We start from the raw sequence: 22,770 nt of genomic DNA, 5'->3' as shown, positions 1-22,770 counted from the left end.
ATTCGAGATGAGCCCCTGTGCATATTTAAGGCTCGTGAGGAAACCGGAATTTCCCCTTCCAACACCAAAGGGGACCTGACTTCCCCGAAGCAATACCAGCGAGTTCCTGAGGTCCCCGTCGCACCTCGAGAAGCACCCCCCAGCTTCCCGCCGCAACTCGAGAAACACCCCAAAATTATCCCCTCAATGCGAAAGGAGGAAATTATGCGATGCAGCATCTCAAGAGAAATACCACATTCCCTCTTGAAAGGCAAAAAGGTACTTGACACCCTTTATTCGACTCAGAAAGTTCCCTTACATAGCCGTACCCTTTGGAGAGGACAACACACTTTATGGACTCAATGCGATATGAGACCCTGTGCACATTTAAGGGCTCGATCGGAAACCGGAAGTTCCTATTCCAACATAAAAGGGGACCTCACTTCCCTGAATCAACCACAGCGAGTACCCGAGGTCCCGTCGCAACTCGAGAAGCACCCCCAGCTTCCCGCCGCAACTCGAGAAACACCCCAAAATTATCACCTAAATGTGAGATAAGGAAATTTTGCGATGCATCCTGTCAAAAGAAATAGTAATTCCCCTTGAAAGGCAAACAGGTTTTTGACAACCTTTATTCGACTCAGAAAGTTCCCTCAAAAAGTCTTCCCCTTTGGAGAGGAAAACACACTTTATTGACTCAATTCGAGATGAGACTCTGTGCATATTTAAGGGCTCGAGAGGAAACCGGAAGTTCCCCTTCCAACACCAAAGGGGACCTGATTTTCCGGAAGCAACCCCAGCGAGTTCCTGAGGTCCCCGTCACAATTCGAGAAACACCCCCAGCTTCCCGACGCAACTCGAGAAACACACCAAAATTATCCCCTCCATGCGAGATGAGGAAATTTGGCGATGCAGCATCTCAAGAGAAACACCACATTCCCTCTTGAAAGGCAAAAAGGTACTTGACACCCTTTATTCGACTCAGAAAGCTCCCTACAGCCGTCCCCTTTGGAGAGGAGAACACACTTTATGGACTCAATTCGAGATGAGCACCTGTGCACATTAAAGGGCTCGAGAGGAACCCGGAAGTTCCCCTTCCAACATCAAAGCGGATCTGATTTCCCCGAAGCAACCCAAGCAAGTTCCTTAGGTCCCCGTCGCACTCGAGAAGCACCCCCAGCTTCCTGCCGCAACTCGAGAAACACACTAAAATTATTCCCTCAATGCGAGTTGAGGAAATTTTGCGATGCCGCATCTCAAGAGAAATACTACATTCCCTCTTGAAAGGCAAAAGGTACTTGACACCCTTTATTCGACTCAGAAAGTTCCCTCAAAATGCCGTCCCCTTTGGAGAGGAGAACACACTTTATGGACTCAATTCGAGATGAGCCCCTGTGCACATTTAAGGGCTCGAGAGGAAACCGGAAGTACCCCTTCCAACACCAAAGGGGACCTGACTACCTGAAGCAAACCCAGCGAGTTTCTGAGGTCCCCGTCCCAACTCAAGAAGCACCTCCAGCCTTCTTCCGCAACTCGAGAAACACCCCAAAATTATTCCCTCAATGCGAGATGAGGAAATTTTGCGATGCAGAATCTGAAGGGAAATACCACATTTCCTCTCGAAAGGCAAAAAGGTACTTGACACCCTTTATTCGACTCAGAAAGTTCCCTCACAGAGCCGCCCCATTGGAGAGGAGAACACACTTTATGGACTCAATTCGAGATGAAACCTGTTCACATTTAAGGTTTCTAGCGTAAACCTGAAGTTCCCCTTCCACAACCAGAGGGGACTTGATTTCCCTGAAGCAACCCTAGCGAGTTCCTGAGGGCCCCGTCGAAATTCGAGAAGAAATCCCAGCTTCCCGCCTCAACTCGAGAAACACCCCAAAATTATCCCCTCCATGCGAGATGAGGAAATTTGGCGATGCAGCATCTCAAGAGAAATACCACATTCCCTCTGGAAAGGCAAAAAGGTACTTGACACCCTTTATTCGACTCAGAAAGTTCCCTCACACAGCCGTCCCCTTTGGAGAGGAGAACACACTTTACGGACTCAATTCGAGAGTAGCCCCTGTGCACATTGAAGGGATCGAGAGGAAACCGGAAGTTCCCCTTTCAACACCAAAGGGGACCTGACTTCACTGAAGAAACCCCAGCGAGTTCCTGAGGTCCCCGTCTCAACTCGAGAAGCACCCCCAGCTTCCCGCCGCAACTCGAGAAATACCCCAAAATTATCCCCTCCATGCGAGATGAGGAAATTTGGCGGTGCAGCATCTTAAGAGAAATACCACATTCCTTCTGGAAAGGCAAAAAGGTACTTAACTCCCTTTATTCGACTCAGAATGTTCCCTCACACAGCCGTCCCCTTTGGAGAGGAGACCACACTTTACGGACTCAATTCGAAAGGAGCCCCTGTGCACATTGAAGGGCTCGAGAGGAAACAGGAAGTTCCCCTTCCAACTGCAAAGGGGAACTGAGTTCCCTGAATTAACCCCAGCGAGTTCCTGAGGTCCGCGTCGCAACTCGAGCAACACCCCAAAATTATCCCCTCCATGCGAGATGAGGAAATTTGGCGATGCAGCATCTCAAGAGAAATACCACATTCCCTCTGGAAAGGCAAAAAGATACTTGACACCCTTTATTCGACTCAGAAAGTTCCCTCACACAGCCGTCCCCTTTGGAGAGGAGAACACACTTTACGGACTCAATTCGAGAGGAGACCCTGTGCACATTGAAGGGCTCGAGAGGAACCCGGAAGGTCCCCTTTCAACAACAAAGGGGACCTGACTTCCCTAAAGCAACCAAAGAGAGTTCCTGAGGTCCCCGTCGCAACTCCAGAAGCACCCCCAGCTTCCCGCCGCAACTCGAGAAACACCCCAAAATTATCCCCTCCATGCGAGATGAGGAAATTTGGCGATGCAGCATCTCAAGAGAAATACCACATTCCCTCGGGGAAGGCAAAAAACTACTTGACACCCTTTATTCGACTCAGAAAGTTCCCTCACACAGCCGTCCCCTTTGGAGAGGAGAACACACTTTACGGACTCAATTCGAGAGGAGCCCCTGTGCACATTGAAGGGCTCGAGAGGAAACCGAAAGTACCCCTTCCAACAATAAAGGGGACCTGAATTCCCTGAAGCAACCCCAGCGAGTTCCTGAGGTCCCCGTCGAAACTCGAGAAGCACCCCCAGCTTCCCGCCGCAACTCGAGAAACACCCCAAAATTCTCCCCTCCATGCGAGATGAGGAAATTTGGCGATGCAGCATCTCAAGAGAAATACCACATTCCCTCTGGAAAGGCAAAAAGGTACTTGACACCCTTTATTCGACTCAGAAAGTTCCCTCACACAGCCGTCCCCTTTGGAGAGGAGAACACACTTTACGGACTCAATTCGAGAGGAGCCCCTGTGCACATTGAAGGGCTCGAGAGGAAACCGGAAGTTCCCCTTCCAACACCAAAGGGGACCTGACTTCCCTGAAGCAACCCCAGCGAGTTCCTGAGGTCCCCGTCGAAACTCGAGAAGCACCCCCAGCTTCCCGCCGCACCTCGAGAAACACCAAAATGATCCCCTCCATGCGAGATGAGGAAAATTGGCGATGCAGCATCTCAAGAGAAATACCACCTTCCCTCTGGAAAGGCAAAAAGGTACTTGACAGCCTTTATTCGACTCAGAAAGTTCCCTCACACAGCCGTCCCCTTTGGAGAGGAGAACACACTTTACGGACTCAATTCGAGAGGTGACCCTGTGCACATTGAAGGGCTCGAGAGGAAACCGGAAGTTCCCCTTCCAACACCAAAGGGGACCTGACTTCCCTGAAGCAACTCCAGCGAGTTCCTGAGGTCCCCGTCGCAACTCGACAAGCACCCCCAGCTTCCCGCCACACCTCCAGAAACACCCCAAAATTATCCCCTCCATGCGAGATGAGGAAATTTGGCGATGCAGCATGTCAGGAGAAATACCACATTCCCTCTGGAAAGGCAAAAAGGTACTTGACTCCCTTTATTCGACTCAGAAAGTACCCTCACAAAGTCGTCCCCTTTGGAGAGGAGAACACACTTTAAGGATTCAATTCGAGAGGAGACCCTGTGCACATTGAAGGTCTCGAGTGGCAACCGGAAGTTCCCCTTCCAACACCAAAGGGGACCTGACTCCCCTGAAGCAACCCCAGCGAGTCCCTGAGGTCCCCCTCGCAACTCCAAAAGCACCCCCAGCTTCCCGCCGCAACTCGAGAAACACCCCAAAGTTATCCCCTCCATGCGAGATAAGGAAATTTCGCGATGCAGCATCTCTCGAGAAATACTACATTCCGTCTGGAAAGGCAAAAAGTACTTGACACCGTTTATTCGACTCAGAAAGTTCCCTCACACAGCCATCCCCTTTGAAGAGGAGAACACACATTACGGACTCAATTCGAGAGGAGCCCCTGTGCACATTAAAGGGCTCGAGAGGAAACCGGAAGTTCCCCTTCCGTACCAAAGGGGACCTGACTTCCCTGAAGCAGCCGCAGAGAGTTCCTGAGGTCCCCGCCGCAACTCGAGAAGCACCCCCAGCTTCCCGCCGCAACTCGAGAAGCACCCCAGAATTATCCCCTCCATGGGTGATGAGGAAATTTTGCGATGCAGCATCTCAAGAGAAATACCACATTCCCTCTGGAAAGGCAAAAAGGTACTAGACACCCTTTATTCGACGTAGAAAGTTCCCTCACACAGCCGTCCCATTTGAAGAGGAGAACACAATTAACTTACTCAATTCGAGATGAGCCCCTGTGCACATTGAAGGGCTCGAGAGGAAACCGGAAGTTCCTCTTCCAACACCAAAGGGGCCCTGACTTCCCTGAAGCAACCCCAGCGAGATCCTGACGTCCCCGTCGCAACTCGAGAAGCACTCCCCGCTTCTCGCCGCAACTCGAGAAACACCCCAAAATTATCCCCTCCATGCGAGATGAGGAATTTTTGCGATACAGCATCTCAAGAGCAATACCACATTCCCTCTTGAAAGACAATAAGGTACTTGCCACCCTTTATTCGACTCAGAAAGTTCCCTCACACAGCCGTCCCCTTTGGAGACCAGAACTTACTTTATGGACTCAATTCGAGATGAGCCCCTGTGCACATTAAGGGCTCCAGAGGAGAGTGGATGTTCCCCTTCCAACACCAAAGGGGACCTGACTTCCCTGAAGCAACCCCAGCGAGTTTCTGAGGTCCCCGTCGGAACTCAAGAAGCACCCCCAGCTTCTCGCCGCAACTCAATAAACAGCCAAAATTATCCCCTCCATGCGAGAGCAGGAAATTTTGCGATGCAGAATCTCAAGAGAAATACCACATTCCCTCTGGAAAGGCAAAAAGGTACTTGACACCCTTTATTCGATGCAGAAAGTTCCCTCACACAGCCGTCCCCTTTGGAGAGGAGAACACACTTTATGGACTCAATTCGAGATGAGCCCCTATGAACATTTAAGGGCTCGAGAGGAAACCGGAAGTTCCCCTTTCAACACCAAAGGGGACCTGACTTCGCTGAAGCAACCCCAGCGAGTTCCTGAGGTCCCTGTCACAACTCGAGAAGCACCCCCAACTTCCTGCCGCAACTCGAGAAACACCCCAAAATTATCCCCTCAATGCGAGATGAGTAAATTTTGCGATGCAGAATCTCATGAGAAACACCACAGTTGCTTTGAAAGGCAAAAAGGTACTTAACACCCTTTATTCGACTCAGAAAGTTTCCTCACAGAGCCGTCCCCTTTGCAGAGGAGAACACACTTTATGGACTCAATTCGAGATGAGCCCCTGTTCACATTTAAGGAATCGAGTGGAAACCGGAAGTTCCCCTTCCAACACCAAAGGGGACCTGATTTCCCTGAAGCAACCCCAGCGAGTTCCTGAGGTCCCTGTCAGAACTCGAGAAGCACCCCCAGCCTCCCCCCTCAAAAGGGGAAACACCAAATAATTATCAGCTCAATGTGAGATGAGGAAATTTTGCACTGAATATTAAATAGCAATCCCACATTCCCGCTTGAAAGGCAAAAGGGCACTTGACACTCTTTATGCGATTCAGATAGTTTCCTAACACCCGTACTTATTGGAGCGGAGAACACACTTTATGGACTCAAATCTAGAAGAGGACCTATTCCCATTTAAGGGCTCGAGAGTAATCCGGAAGTTCCACTTCCAAAAAAAGGGGACCTGACTTCCCTGAAGCAACACGAATGAGTTCCTGAGATCCACGCTGCAACTCGAGAATTATCCCCAGATCCAAGCCGAAACTCGAGACACAACAAAATTATCCCCTCAATGCGAGATGAGGAAATTTTGCGATGCAGAATCTCAAGAGAAATCCCACATTCCTGCTTGAAAGGCAAAAGGATACTTGACACATTTTATGCCACTCAGAAAGTTCCCTAACAGCCGTCCCCATTGGAGAGGAGAACACAATTTATGGACTCCAATTGAGAGGAGGCCCTATTCCCATTAAAGGGCTCGAGAACAATCCGGAAGTTCCCCTTCCAGCACAAAAGGGGACCTGACTTCCCTGAAGTAATCCGAGTGTGTTTCAGAGGTCCTCATCGCAACTGGAGAATCACCCCCAGTTTCCCAACCCAATTCGTGTAACAGCACATAATTATCCCCTCCATGCGAGATGAGGAAATTTTGCACTGCAGAATCTCAAGAGAAATCCCACATTCCCGCTTGAAAGGCAAAAAGGTACTTGACTCCCTTTAGGCGAATCAGAATGGTCCCTAACATCCGTCCTCAGTGGAGAGGAGAACACACTTTACGGACTCAAAGAGAGAAGAGGCAATATTTCCTTTTAACGGCTCGAGAGTAATCCGGAAGTTCCCCTTCCAGCACAAACGGGGATCTGACTTCCCTGAAGTAACTCGAGTGAGTTCCTGAGGTCCCCTTCGCACCTCGAGGAATACCCCCAGCTTCCCGCCGCAATTCGAGAAACACCACAAAATTATCCCCTCAATGCGAGATGAAGAAATTTTGCGCTGCAGAATTTCAAGAGAAATCCCACATTCCCACCTGAAAGGGAAAAGGGTATTTGACAAACTTTATTCAGTTCAGTTCTGTTCAGTCGCTAAGTCGTGTCCGACTCTCCTCGACCCCATGAATCACTGTATGCTAGGCCTCCCTGTCCTACACCAACTCCCAGAGTTCACGCAAACTCATGGCCACAGAGTCGGTGATGCTATCCAGCCATCTCATTCTCTGTCATCCCCTTCTCCTCCAGCCCCCAACCTCTCCTAGCATCAGAATCTTTTCCAGTGAGTCAACTCATCGCATGAGGTGGCCGAAGTATTGCAATTTCAGCTTTAGCATCAGTCCTTCCAATGAACACCGACGATTGATCTCCCTTAGAATGGACTGGTTGGATCTTCTTGCAGTCCAAGGGACTCTCAAGAGTCTTCTCCAATACCACAGTTTGAAAGCATCAGTTCTTCGGCGATCAGCTTTCTTCACAGTCCAACTCTCACATCCATACATGACCACGGGAAAAACCATAGCTTTGACTAGATGGAGCTTTTTTGGCAAGGTAATGTCTCTGCTTTTTAATATACCATCAAGGTTGGTCATAACTTTCCTTCCAAGGAGTAAGCACCTTTTAATTTCATGGCTTCAATCAGCATCTGCAGTGATTTTGGAGCCCCAAAAAATAAAGTGTGACACAGTTTCCACTGTTTATCCATCTATTTTCCGTGAAGTGTTGGGACCAGATTCCATCACCTTTGTTTTCTGAATGCTGAGCTTCAAGCCAAACTTTTCACTCTCCTCTTTCACTTTCATCAAGAGGCTTTTGAGTTCCTCCTCACTTTCTGCCCTAAAGGTGGTGTCATCTGCATATCTGAGGTTATTGATATTTCTCCCAGCAATCTTGATTCCAGTTGTTCTTCTTCCAGCCCAGCACTTCTCATGATGCACTCTGCATATAAGTTAAATAAGCAAGATTACAATATACAGCCTTGACGTACTCCTTTTCCTATTTGGAACCAGTCTGTTGTTCCATGCACAGTTCTGACTGTTGCTTCCTGACCTGCATACAGGTTTCTAAAGAGGCAGGTCAGGTGGTCTCGTATTCCCATCTCTTTCAGAATCTTCCACAGTTTATTGTGATCCACACAGTCAAAGGCTTTGGCATAGTCAATGAAGCAGAAATAGATGTTTTTCTGGAACTCTCTCGCTTTCTCCATGATCCAGCGGATGTTGGCAATTTGATCTCTGGTGCCTCTGCCTTTTCTGAAACCTGCTTGAACATCTGGGAGTTCACGGAACACATATTGTTGAAGCCTGGCTTGGAGAATTTTGAGCATGACTGTACTAGCGTGTGAGATGAGTGCAATTGTGCGGTAGCTTGAGCATTCTTCGGCATTGCCTTTCTTTGGGATTAGAATGAAGACTGACCTTTTCCAGTCCTGTGGCCACTGCTGAGTTTTCCAAATTTGTTGGCATATTGAGTGCAGCACTTTCACAGCATCATCTTTCAAGATTTGAAATAGCTCAACTGGAATTCCATCACTTCCACTAGCTTTGTTCGTAGTGTTACTTTCTAAGGCACACTTGAATTCACATTCCAAGATGTCTGGCTCTAGGCCAGTGATCACATTTTCGTGACTATCCTGGTCGTGAATAACTTTTTTGTACAGTTCTTCTGTGTATTCTTGCCACCTCTTCTTAATATCTTCTGCTTCTGTTAGGTCCATACCATTTCTGTCCTTTATCGAGCCCATCTTTGCATGAAAAGTTCCCTTGGAATCTCTAATGTTCTTGAAGAGATCTCTTGTTTTTCCTATTCTGTTGTTTTCCTCTATTTCTTTGCATTGATCACTGAGGAAGGCTTTCTTATCTCTCCTTGCTATTCTTTGGAACTCTGCATTCTAATGCTGATATCTTTCCCTTTCTCCTTTGCTTTTCGCTTCTCTTCTTTTCACAGCTATTTGTAAGGCCACCTCAGACAGCCATTTTGCTTTTTTTGCATTTCTTTTCCATGGGGATGCTCTTGGTCCCTGTCTCCTGTACAATGTCACGAACCTCCATCCAGAGTTCATCAGGCACTCTATCAGATCTAGTGCCTTAAATCTATTTCTCACTTCCACTGTATAATCCTAAGGGATTTGATTGAGGTCATATCTGAATGGTCTAGGGGTTTTCCCGACTTTCTTCAATTTATGTCTGAATTTGGCAATAAGGAGTTCATGATCTGAGCCACAGTCAGCTCCTGGTCTTGTTTTTGCTAACTGTATACAGCTTCTCCATCTTTGGCTGCAAAGAATATAATCAATCTGATTTCCGTGATGTCCACGTGTAGAGTCTTCTCTTGTGTTGTTGGAAGAGGGAGTTTGCTATGACCAGTGCGTTCTCTTGACAAAACTCTATTAGACTTGGCCTTGCTTCATTCCGTGCTCCAAGGCCAAATTTGCCTGTTACTCCAGGTGTTTCTTGACTTCCTACCTTTGCATTCCAGTCCCTTATAATGAAAAGGACATCTTTTTGGGTGTTAGTTCTAAAAGGTCTTGTAGGTCTTCATAGAACAGTTCAACTTCGGCTTCTTCAGCGTTAGTGGTTGGGGCATAGGCCTGGATTACTGTAATGTTGAATCGTTTGCCTTGGAAACGAACAGAAATCATTCTGTCGTTTTTAAGATTGCATCCAAGTACTGCATTTCGGAGTCTCTTGTTGACCATGATGGCTACACCATTTCTTCTAAGGGATTTCTGCCCACAGTAGTATATATATAATGGTCATCTGAGTTAAATTCACACATTCCAGTCCATTTTAATTCACTGATTTCTAGAATGTCTATGTTCACTCTTGCCATCTCCTGCTTGACCTCTTCCAATTTGCCTTGATTCCTGGACCTTACATTCCAGGTTCCTATGCAATATTGCTCTTTACAGCACCAGACTTTGCTTCTATCACCGGTCACATCCACAACTGGGTACTGGTTTTGCTTTTGCTCCATCCCTTCATTCCTTCTAGAGTTATTTCTCCACTGATCTCCAGTAGCATACTGGCCACCTACAGACCTGGGGAATTCCTCATTCAGTATCCTGTCATTTTGCCCTTTGATACTGTTCATGGGGTTCTCAATGCAAATATACTGAAGTGGTTTGCCATTCCCTTCTCCAGTGGACCACATTCGGCTGTGGTCCATGTGATCAGATGGAGTAGATTCCTGTGATGATGATTTCAGTGTGTCTGCCATCTGAAGCCCCCTCGCAATACCTACCATCTGATTTGAGTTTCTCTTACCTTGGGTGTGGGATATCTCTTCACAGCTGCTCCAAGAAAGCACAGCTGCTGCACCTCACTTTGGATGAGGGGTATGTCCTCAAGGCTGCCCCTCCTGACCTTGAACGTGAGTACCTCCCCTCGGCCCTCCCCCGCACAGCCACCGCCGATTGGAGGTGGGGTACCTCCTCTCAGCCGCCTGCCCTGGCCTCAGGCATGGGGTAGCTCCTCACCGCTGCGCAACTCTGCATGGTCGTTTGCGCCAGGGCCGGCTTCTCTGGAGTATGCGCTTGCGGGGCCTGCGTATCCCGCGTCTGGTGGGAGGGGCCTGGGTCTCTCCCATCTGGGTGGGCAGTGCCGGGGTCTCTCGCGTCTGCGCGGGCGGGGCAAGGGTCTCTCGCATCTGCGCAGGCGGGGCCGGCTTCTCTTGCCTCTGAGCGGGCGGCGCCAGCAACAATAGCGTCTGAGCAGGCATGGCCGAGGTCTCTCGCGTCTGAGCAGGCGGGGCCGGGGTCTCTCAAGTCTGCGCGGGCGGGGCCGAGTTCTCTCCCATCTGCGAGGGTGGGGAAGGCGTCTCTCGCGTCTGCGCGAGCAAGGCCCGTGTCTCTGGCATCTCAGCCGCCTGGGCAGGCATCTCTCATGTCTGCGCGGGTGGGGCAGGTATTTCTCCCGTTTGCACAGCCGGGTGAGACTCAAAAAATTCCCTCAAACAGTTGTCCCCATTGGAGAGGAGAACACACTTTACGGACTTAACTCGAGACGAGGCCCTATTCCCATTTAAAGGCTCAACAGTAATCCCGAAATTCCCCTTCCAACACAAAAGGGTTCCTGACTTCCCTGAAGCAGCCAGAGAGAATTCCTGAGGTCCTCTTCGCTACCTGAGAAGTTCAACCAGATTCCCGCCGCAACTCTAGAAACACCACGAAATTATCCCCTCAATGCGAGATCAGGAAAATATTCCACTGCACAATTCAAGAGAAATCCCACGTTCCGCTGGAAAGGCAAAACTGGATTTGACACCCTTTATGCGACTCAGAAAATTCCCTCACACAGCCATCCCCATTGGAGAGGAGAACACAATTTATGGACTCAACTTGGGAAGAGGCCCTATTCCCATTTAACGGCTCGATAGTAATCCCGAAATTCCCGTTCCAGTAGAAAAGGGTGACTAACTTCCCTGAAGCAACACAAGCGAGTTCCTGAGGTCCCCGTCGCAACTCAAGAAGTACCCCCAGCTTCCCGCCTCAAAAGGGGAAACACCAAAAAATTATCCACTCAAAGTAAGATGAGGAAATTTTGCACTGCACAATTAAATAGAAATCCCACATTCCCGCTTGAAAGGCAAAAGGGCACTTGACACACTTTATGCGATTCAGATAGTTTCCTAACACCCATACTTATTGGAGCGGAGAGCACACTTCATGGACTCAAATCTAGAAGAGGACCTATTCCCATTTAAGGGCTCGAGAGTAATCTGGAAGTTCCACTTCCAAAAAAAGGGGACCTGACTTCCCTGAAGCAACACGAACGAGTTCCTGAGGTCCACGCTGCAACTCGAGAAGTACCCCCAGATCCAAGCCGAAACTCGAGACACAACAAAATTATCCCCACAATGCGAGATGAGGAAATTTTGTGCTCCGAAATCTCAAGAGAAGTCCCACATACCCGCTTGAAAGGCAAAAGGTCACTTGACACACTTTATGTGACCCAGAAAGTTCGCTCACAGAGCCGTACCCATTGGAGAGGAAAAAACACCTTTTGGACTCAACTCCAGATGAATCCGTATTCCCAATGAACGGCTCGAAAGTAAACCGGAAGTTCCCGTTCCAACACAAAAGGGGACCTGACTTCCCTGAAGCAACCCGAGCCACTTCCTGAGGTCCCTGTTGCAACTCGAGAAGCACCCCCAGCATCCCGCCTCAACTCGACAAACACCACAGAATTATCCCCTCAATTCGAGATGAGGAAATTGTGCACTGCAGAATCTCAAGAGAAATACCACATTGCCGCTTGAAAGGCAAAAAGGTACTTGACACCCTTTATGCGACTCAGAAAGTACCCTCACACAGCCGTCCCCATTGGAGAGGAGAACACACTTTATGGACTCAATTCGAGATGAAGCCCTATTCCCATTTAATGGCTGGAGAGTAAACAGGAAGTGCCCTTTCCAACACAAAAGGGGACCTGCCTTACCTGAAGAAACCCAAGCAAGTTCTTCAGGTCCACATGGCAACTCGAGAAGTACCCCAAGATTCCTGCCGCAACTGGAGAAACACCACAAAATTATCCCCTCAATGCGAGAAGAGGAAATTTTGGGCTGTAGAATCTCAAGAGAAATACCACTATTCCCTCTTGAAAGGCAAAAAGTACTTCATACCGTTTATGCGACTCAGAAATTTCACTAATATCATTCCCCATAGGAGAGGAGAACACACTGTATGGACTCAATTCGAGATGAGGCCCTATTCCCATTTAACAGCTCCAGACTAAACCGGAAGCTACCCTTCCAACACAAAAGGGGACCTGACTTTCCAGAAGCAACTCGAGCAAATTCCTGAGGTCCTCGTCGCAAAACGAGAAGTAATCCAAAATTCCCGCCACAACTTGACATACACCACAAAATTATCTCCAATGCGAGATGAGGATATTTTGCGCTGCAGAATCTCAAGAGAAATACCACATTCCCTCTTGAAATGCAAAAGGGTACTTGACATCCTTTATGCAACTTAGAAATTTCACTAACATCAGTCCCCATTGGAGAGGTAAACGAACTTTATGTGCTCAATTCAAAATGAGGCACTATTGCCAATAACTGCTCGAGAGTAAATCGGAAGTTCCCCTTCCAACAAAAAGGGGCCCTGCCTTACCTGAAGAAACCCGAGTGAGTTCCTGAAGTACGCATAGCAACTTGAGAAGTACCCCCAGCTTCCCGCCGCAACTCGAGAAACACCACAAAATTATCCCCTCAAAGCAAGAATAGGAAATTTTGCGTTACAGAATCTCAAGAGAAATACCACATTCCCTCTTGAAAGGCAAAACGGTTCTTGAAACCCTTTATGCGACTCAGAAAGTTCCCTCACACAGCCGTCCTCATTGGACAGGAGAACACACTTTACGGACTCAAATCAGGATGAGGCCCTATTCCCAATAAACGGCTAGAGAGTAAACCGGAAGTTCCCCTTCCAACACCAAAGGGGACCTGACTTCCCTGAAGCAACCCAAGCGAGTACCTGAGGTCCCCGTCGTAACTTGAGAAATACCCTAGCCTCCAGCCGCAACTCGAGAAACACCACAAAATTATCCCCTCAGTGTGAGATGAGGAATTTTTGCGCTGCAGAATCTCAAGAGAAATACCACATTCCCTCTTGAAAGGCAAAAGGACTCTTAACACCCTTTATGCGATTCAGAAAGTTCCCTCACACAGCAGTGCCCATTGGAGAGGAGAACACACTTTATGGACTCAATTCGAGATGAGGACCGATTCCCACTTAACGGCTCGATAGTGAACCGGAAGTTCCCCTTCAAACACAAAACGGGACCTGCCTTACCTGAAGAAACCCGAGCGAGTTCCTGATGTCCCCATCGCAACTCGAGAAGTACCCCCAGCTTCCCGCCGCAACTGGACATACACCACAAAATTATCACCTCAATGCGAGATGAAGAAATATTGCTCTGCAGAATCTCAAGAAAAATATCACATTACCTCTTGAAAGGCAAAAGGGTTCTTGACTCCCTTTATGCGACTCAGAATGTTCCCTAACATCCATCCTCAGTGGAGAGGAAAACACACCTTATGGACTCAACTCCAGAAGAGGCCCTATTCCCATTAAAGGGCTCGAGACTAATCCGGAAGTTCCCCTTCCAGCACAAAAGGGGACCTGACTTCCCTGAAGAAACTCGAGTGAGTTCCTGAGGTCCCCATCTAAACTCAAGAAGTACCCCCAGCGTCCCGCCGCAATTTGAGAAACACCACAAAATATTCCCCTCAATGCGAGATGAGGAAATTTTGCGCTGCAGAATCTCAAGAGAAATCCCACATTCCGGCTTGAAAAGAAAAAGGGTACTGACTCCGTTTATGCGACTCAGAATGTTCCCTAACATCCTTCCTCAGTGGAGAGGAAAACACACTTTATGGACTCAAATCGAGAAGAGGCATTTTTCCCATTTAACTGCTCGAGAGTAATCCGGAAGTTCCCCTTCCAACACAAAAAAGGACTTGTCTTCCCTGAAGCAACCCGAGCGAGTTCCTGAGGTCCCCGCTGCAACTCGAGAAGTACCCCCAGCTTCCCGCCGCAACTCGAGAAACACCACAAAATTATCCCCTCAATGGGAGATGAGGAAATTTTGCGCTGCAGAATCTCAAGAGAAATCCCACATTCCCGCTTGAAAGGCAGAAGGGTACTTGACTCCCTTTAGGCGACTCAGAATGTTCCCTAACATCCATCCTCAGTGGAGAGGAGAACATAATTTATGGACTTAAACGGAGAGGAGGCAATATTCCCTTTTAACGTCTTGACAGTAATCCGGAAGTTCGCCTTCCAACACAAAAGGCGACTTGACTTCCCTGAAGCAACCCGAGCGAGTTCCTGAGGTGCCTGCCATAGCTAGAGAAGTGCCCCCTGCTTCCCACCACAACTGGAGAAACACCACAAAATTATCACCTCAATGCGAGATGAGGAAATTTTGTGCTGCAGAATCTCAAAAGAAATCCACATTACCATTGAAAGGCAAAAGCTTACTTGACACACTTTATGCCACTCAGAAAGTTCCCTAAGCTCCGTCTCCACTGGAGAGGATATCACACTTTAGAGACTCAACTGGAGAAGAGGCCCAATTCCCATTACAGGGCTCAAAAGTATTCCGGAAGTTCCCCTTCCAGCACAAATGGCACCTGATTCCCTGATGTAACTCGGGTAAGTTTCTGAGGTATTCGCAACTCGAGAAATACCACAATTTTATCCCCACAATGTGAGATGAGGAAATTTTGCGCTGCAGAATCTCAAGTGAAATCCCACATTTCCGCTTGAAAGGCAAAAGGTTACTTGACTCCCTTTAGGCGACTCAGAATGGTCACTAACATTTGTCCTCAGTGGAGAAGAAAACACACTTTATGGACTCAACTCCAGAAGAGGCCATATTCCCATTAAAGGGCTCAAGAGTAATCCGGAAGTTCTCCTTCCAGGAAAAAAGAGGCCTGATTTCCTGAAGTAACTCGGGTAAGTTTCTGAGGTCCCCTTCGCAACTCGAGAAACACCACAAAATATTCCCCTCACTGCGAGATGAGGAAATTTTGCGATGCAGAATCTCAAGAGAAATCCTACATTCCGGCTTGAAAGGCGAAAGGGTACTGACTCCGTTTATGCGACTCAGAATGTTCCCTAACATCCTTCCTCAGTGGAGAGGAAAACACACCTCATGGACTCAAATCGAAAAGAGGCAATATTCCCATTTATAGGCTCAAGAGTAATCAAGAAGTTCCCCTTCCAACACAAAAGGGAACTTGACTTCCCTGGAGCAAACCGAGAGAGTTCCTTAGGTTCCCGTTTCAACTCCAGAAGTATCCCCTACTTCCCACCACAACTCGAGAAACAACACAATATTATCCCCTCAATGCGACATGAGGTAATTTTGCGCTGCAGAATCTCAAGGGAAATCCCACATTCCAGCTTGAAAGGCAAAAGGGAACTTGGCATACGTTATGCCCCTCAGAAAGTTCCCTAAAATCCGTCCCCATTGCAGAGGCGTACTCAATTTATGGACTCAACTCCAGAAGAGCCCCTATTCCCATTAAAGGGCTCAAGAGTAATCCGGAAGTTCCCCGTCCAGCACAATGGGGGAACTGACTTCCCTGAAGTAACTCCAGTGAGTTCCTGAGGTCCCCGTTGAAACTCGAGAAGTACCCCCAGCTTCCCGCCGAAATTCGGGAAACACAACAAAATTATCCCCTCAATGCGAGAGGAGGAAAATTTGCGCTGCAGAATCTGAAGAGAAATCCCACATTCCCAATTGAAAGGCAAAAGCTTACTTGACTCCCTTTATGTCACTCAGAAAGTTCCCTAACATCCCTCCCCATTGGAGAGGAGAACACACTTTGTGGACTCAACTCCAGAAGAGGCCCTATTCCATTTAAAGGGCTCCAGAGTAATCCGGAAGCTCCCCTTCAAGAACAAAAGGGGTCTTGACTTCCCTGAAGTAACTGGAGTGAGTTCCTGAGGTCCCCATCGCAACTCCAGAAGTACCCCCATCTTCCCGCCTCAATTCGAGAAACACCACAAAATTATCCCCTCAATGCGAGATGAGGAAAATTTGCGCTGCAGAATCTCAAGAGAAATCCCACATTCCCGCTTGAAAGGCAAAAGTGTACTTGACTCCCTTTATGCAATTTAGAATATTCCCTAACATCCATCCTCAGTGGAGAGGAGAACATATTTCATGGACTCAAATGGAGAAGAGGCAATATTCCCTTTTAATGGCTCGAGAGTATTCCGGAAGTTCCCCTTCCAACACAAAAGTGGACTTGACTTCCCTGAAGCAACCCGAGCAAGTTCCTGAGGTCCCCGCCGCAACTCAAGAATTACCCCCAGCTTCCCGCCGCAATTCGAGAAACACCACAAAATTATCCCCTCAATGAGAGATGAGGTTTTTTGCGCTGCAGAGTCTCAAGAGAAATCCCACATTCCCGCTTGAAAGGCAAAAGCTTACTTGACACACTTTATGCCACTCATAAAGTTCAATAATATCCGTCCCATTGGAGAAGATAACACACTTTAGAGACTCAACTGGAGAAGAGGCTCAATTCCCATTACAGGGCTCAAAAGTATTCTGGAAGTTCCCCTTCCAGCACAAATGGTGCCTGATTCCCTGAAGTAACTCGAGTAAGTTTCTGAGGTCCCCATCGCAACTGGAGAAACAACACAAAATTTTCCCCACAATGTGAGATGAAGAAAATTTGCGCTGCAGAATCTCAAGTGAAATCCCAGATATCCGCTTGAAAGGCAAAAGGGTACTTGACTCCCTTTAGCCGACTCAGAATGGTCCCTAAGATTCGTCCTCAGTGAAGAGGATAACACACTTTATGGACTCAACTCCAGAAGAGGCCCTATTCCAATTAAAGGGCTCAAGAGTAATCCGGAAGTTCTCCTTCCAGGAAAAAAGGGGCCTGATTCCCTGAAGTAACTCGAGAAAGTTCCTGAGGTCCCCTTCGCAACTCGAGAAGCACAACAAAATTATCCCCTCAATGAGGAAATTTTGCGCTGCAGAGTCTCAAGTGATATCCCACATTCCCGCTTGAAAGGCATAATGGTACCTGACTCCCTTTAGGCGACTCAGAATGTTCCCTAACATCCGTCCTGAGTGGAGAGGAAAACACACTTCATGGACTCAAATCGAAAAGAGGCTATATTCCCATTTAAAGCCTCGAGAGTAATCAAGAAGTTCCGCTTCAAACACAAAACAGTACTTGACTTCCCTGAAGAAATCTGAGCGAGTTCCTGAGGGTCCCGTCTCAACACCAGAAGTACCCCCTGCTTCCCGCCCCAACTCGAGAAACGACAAAATATTATCCCTTCAGTTCGAGATGAGGTAATTTTCTGCTGCAGAATCTCAAGAAAATCCCGCATTCCCGCTTGAGAGCAAAAGGGAACTTGACACACTTTATTCGACTCAGAATGTTCCCTAACATCCGTCCCAATTGGAGAGGCATACACACTTTATGGACTCAACTACAGAAGAGGCCCTATTCCCATTAAAGGGCTCGAGACTAATCCGGAAGTTCCCCTTCCAGCACAAAAGGGGACCTGACTTCCCTGAAGAAACACGAGTGAGTTCCTGAGGTCGCCATCTAAACTTAAGATGTACCCCCAGTGTCCCGCCGCAATTCGAGAAACACCACAAAATATTCCCCTCACTGCAAGATGAGGAAATTTTGCGCTGCAAAATCTAAAGAGAAATCCTACGTTCCGGCTTGAAAGGCAAAAGGGAACTGACTCCGTTTAGGCGACTCAGAATGTTCCCTAACATCCTTCCGCAGTGGAGAGGAAAACACACTTTATGGACGCAAATCGAGAAGAGGCATTTTTCCCATTTAACAACTCGAGAGTAATCCGGAAGTTCCACTTCCAAAACCAAAGGGGACCTGACTTCCCTGAAGCAACCCCAGCGAGTTCGTCAGGTCCCCGTCACAACTCGAGAAGCACCCCAGTTTCCCGCCGCCAGTCGAGAAACACCCCAAAATTATCCCCTCCATGCGAGATGAGGAAATTTTGCGATGCAGCATCTCAAGAGAAATACCACATTCCCTCTTGAAAGGCAAAAAGGTACTTGACAACCTTTATTCGCCTCAGAATGTTCCCTCACACAGCCGTCCCCTTTGGAGAGGAGAAGACACTTTACGGACTCAATTCGAGAGGAGCCCCTGTGCACATTGAAGGGCTCGAGAGGTAAAAGGAAGTTCCCTTCCAACACCAAAGGGGACCTGACTTCGCTGAAGCAACCCCAGCGACCTCCTGAGGTCCCCATCGCAACCTGAGAAGCACCCCCAGCTTCTCGCCGCAACTCGAGAAACACGCCAAAATTATCGCCTCCATGCGAGATGAGGAAATTTGGCGTAGCAGGATCTCAAGAGAAATACCACATTCCCTCTTGAAAGGCAAAATGGTACTTGACACCCCTTATTCTACTCAGAAAGTTCCCTCACACATCCGTCCACTTTGGAGAGGAGAGCACTCTTGATGGACTCAATTCGAGATGAGACGCTATGCACATTTAAGGGCTCGAGTGGAAACCGGTAGTTCCCCTTCCAACACCAAAGGGGACCTCTATTCCTTGAAGCAACCCCTGCGAGTTCCTGTGGTCCCCGTCGCAACTCGAGAAGAACACCCAGCTTCCCACTGCAACTCGAGAAACACCCCAAAATTATCCCCTCCATGCGAGATCAGGAAATTTGGCGATGCAGCATCTCAAGAGAAATACCACATTCCCTCATGAAAGGCAAAAAGGTACTTGACACGCTTTATTCGACTCAGAAAGTTCCCTCACACAGCCGTCCCCTTTGGGGAGGAGAACACATTTTACGGACTCAATTCGAGATGAGACCCTGTGCACATTTAAGGGCTCGAGAGGAAACCGGAAGTTCCGCCTCCCACACCAAAGTGGACCTGACTTCCCTGAAGCAACCCCAGCGAGTTCCTAAGGTCCCCATCGCAACTCGAGAAGCACTCCCAGCTCCCGCCGCAACTCGAGAAACACCCCAAAATTATTCACTCCATGCGAGATAAGGAAATTTGGCGATTTAGCCTCTCAAGAGAAATACCACATTCCCTCTTGAAAGGCAAAAATGTACTTGACACCCTTTATTCGACTCAGAAAGTTCCCTCACACAGCCATCCCCTTAGGACAGGGGAACAGACTTGATGGATTCAATTTGAGATGAGCCCCTGTGCACATTTAAGGGCTTGAGAGGAACCCGGAAATTCCCCTTCCAACACCAAAGGGGACCTGACTTCCCTGAAGCAACCCCAGCGAGTTCCTGAGGTCCCCGTCGCAACTAGAGAAGCACCCCCAGCTTCCCGCTGTAACTCGAGAAACACACCAAAATTATCCCCTCCATGTGAGATGAGGAAATTTGGCGATGCAGCATCTCAAGAGAAATACCACATTCCCTCTTGAAAAGCAAAAAGGTACTTAACACCCTTTATTCGACTCAGAAAGTTCCCTCACACAGCCGTCCCCTTTGGAGAGGAGAACACACTTTACGGACTCAAGTCGAGATGAGCGCCTGTGCACATTTAGGGCTCAAGAGAAAACGGGAAGTTCCCCTTCCAAAACCGAAGGGGACCTGACTTCCCTGAAGCAACCCCAGCGAATTCCTAAGGTCCCCGTCGCAACTCGAGAAGCACACCCAGCTTCCCTCTGCAACTCGAGAAACACCCCAAAATTATCCCCTGCATGGGAAATGAGGAAATTTTGCGATGAAGCTTCACAAGAGAAATAACACATTCCCTCTTGAAAGGCAAAAAGGTACTTGACACCCTTTATTCGACTCAGAAAGTTCCCTCACACAGCCGTCCCCTTTGCAGAGGAGAACACATTTTATGGACTCAATTCGAGATGAGCCACTGTGCACATTTAAGGGCTCGAGAGGAAACCAGAAGTTCCCCTTCCAACAGCAGAGGGGACCTGACTTCCCTGAAGCAACCCCAGCGAGTTCCTGAGGTCCCCGTCGCAACTCGAAAAGCACCCCCAGCTTTCCGCCGCAACTAGAGAAACACCCCAAAATTCTCCGCTCCATGCGAGATGAGAAAATTTGGCGATGCAGCATCTCACGAGAAATACCACATTCCCTGTGGAAAGGCAAAAATTATTTGACACCCTTTATTCGACTCAGAAAGTTCCCTCACACAGCCGTCCCCTTTGGAGAGGAGAACAGACTTTACGCACTCAATTTGAGAGGAGACCCTGTGCACATTGAAGGGCTCGAGAGGAAACCGGAAGTTCCCCTTCCAACACCAAAGGGGACCTGACATCCCTGAAGCAACCCCAGCGAGTTCCTGAGGTCCCCGTCGCAACTCGAGAAGCACCCCCAGCTTCCCGCCACAACTCGAGAAATACCCCAAAATTATCCCCTCCATGCGAGATGAGGAAATTTTCCGATGCAACATCTCACGAGAAATACCACATTTCCTCTGGAAAGGCAAAAAGGTACTTGACACGCTTTATTCGACTCAGAAAGTACCCTCACACAGCCGTCCCCTTTGGAGAGGAGAACACCCTTTACGGACTCAATTCGAGAGGAGCCCCTGTGCACATTGAATGGCTCGAGAAGAAACCGGAAGTTCCCCTTCCAAGACCAAAGGGGACCTGACTTCCCTGAAGCAACACCAGCGAGTTCCTGAGGTCCCCGTCGCAACTCGAGAAGCACCCCAAGCTTCCCGCCGCAACTCGAGAAACACCCCAAAATTCTCCGCTCCATGCGAGATGAGAAAATTTGGCGATGCAGCATCTCACGAGAAATACCACATTCCCTGTGGAAAGGCAAAAATTACTTGACACCCTTTATTCGACTCAGAAAGTACCCTGACACAGCCGTCCCCTTTGGAGAGGAGAACACACTTTACGGACTCAATTCGAGAGGAGCCCCTCTGCACTTTGAAGGGCTCGAGAGGAAACCGGAAGTTCCCCTTCCCACACCAAAGGGGACCTGACTTCCCTGAAGCAACCAGAGCGAGTTCCTGAAGTCCCCGTCGCAACTCGAGAAGCACCCCCAGCTTCCCGCCGCAACTCGAGAAACACCCCAAAATTATCCCCTCCATGCGAGATGAGGAAATTTGGCGATGCAGCATCTCAAGAGAAATACCACATTCCCTCCGGAAAGGCAAAAAGGTACTTGACACCCTTTATTCGACTCAGAAAGTTCCCTCACACAGCCGTCCCCTTTGAGAGGAGAACACACTTCACGGACTCATTCGAGAGGAGCCCCTGTGCATATTGAAGGGCTCGAGAGGAAACCGGAAGTTCCCCTTCCAACAACAAAGGGTACCTGACTTCCCTGAAGGAACCTCAGCGAGTTCCTGAGGTCCCCGTCGCAACTCGAGAAGCACCGCCAGCTTCCCGCCGCAACTCGAGAAACACCCCAAATTATCCCCTCCATGCGAGATGAGGAAATTTGGAGATGCAGCATCTCAAGAGAAATAGCACATTCCTTCTGGAAAGGCAAAAAGTTACTTGACACCCTTTATTCGACTCAGAAAGTTCCCTCACACAGCCGTCCCCTTTGGAGAGGAGAACACACTTTACGGACTCAATTCGAGAGGAGCCCCTGTGCACATTGAAGGGCTTGAGAGGAAACCGGAAGTTCCCCTTCCAACACCAAAGGGGACCTGACTTCCCTGAAGCAACCCCAGCGAGTTCCTGAGGTCCCCGTCGCAACTCGAGAAGCACCCCCAGCTTCCGGCCACAACGCGAGAAACAACCCAAAATTATTCCCTCCATGCGAGATGAGGAAATTTGGCAATGCAACATCTCAAGAAAATAGCACATTCCCTCTGGAAAGGCAAAAAGGTACTGGACACCCTTTATTCGACTCAGAAAGTTCCCTCACACAGCCGTCCCCTTTGGAGAGGAGAACACACTTTACGGACTCAATTCGAGAGGAGATCCCTGTGCACATTGAAGGGCTCGAGAGGAAACCGGAAGTTCCCCTTCCAACACCAAAGGGGATCTGACTTCCCTGAAGCAACCCCAGGGTGTTCCTGAGGTCCCCGTCGCAACTCGAGAAGCACCCTCAGCTTCCCGCCGCAACTCGAGAAACACACCAAAATTATCCCCTCCATGCGAGATGAGGAAATTTGACGATGCAGCATCTCAAGAGAATTACCACATTCCGTCTGGAAAGGTAAAAAGGTACTTGACACCCTTTATTCGACTCAGAAAGTTCCCTCACACAGCCATCCCCTTTGGAGAGGAGAACACCCTATACGGAATCAATTCACGAGGAGACCCTGTGCACATTGAAGGGCTCGAGAGGAAACCGAAAGTTCCCCTCCAACAGCAAAGGGGACCTGACTT

The sequence above is a fragment of the Moschus berezovskii genome, chromosome 2, assembly GCF_049115385.1.
Source record: "Moschus berezovskii isolate FMDL1 chromosome 2, NW_MosBer_1.0, whole genome shotgun sequence".
NCBI classification, from domain to species: domain Eukaryota; kingdom Metazoa; phylum Chordata; class Mammalia; order Artiodactyla; family Moschidae; genus Moschus; species Moschus berezovskii.
Note: the sequence above shows the minus strand (reverse complement) of the source record.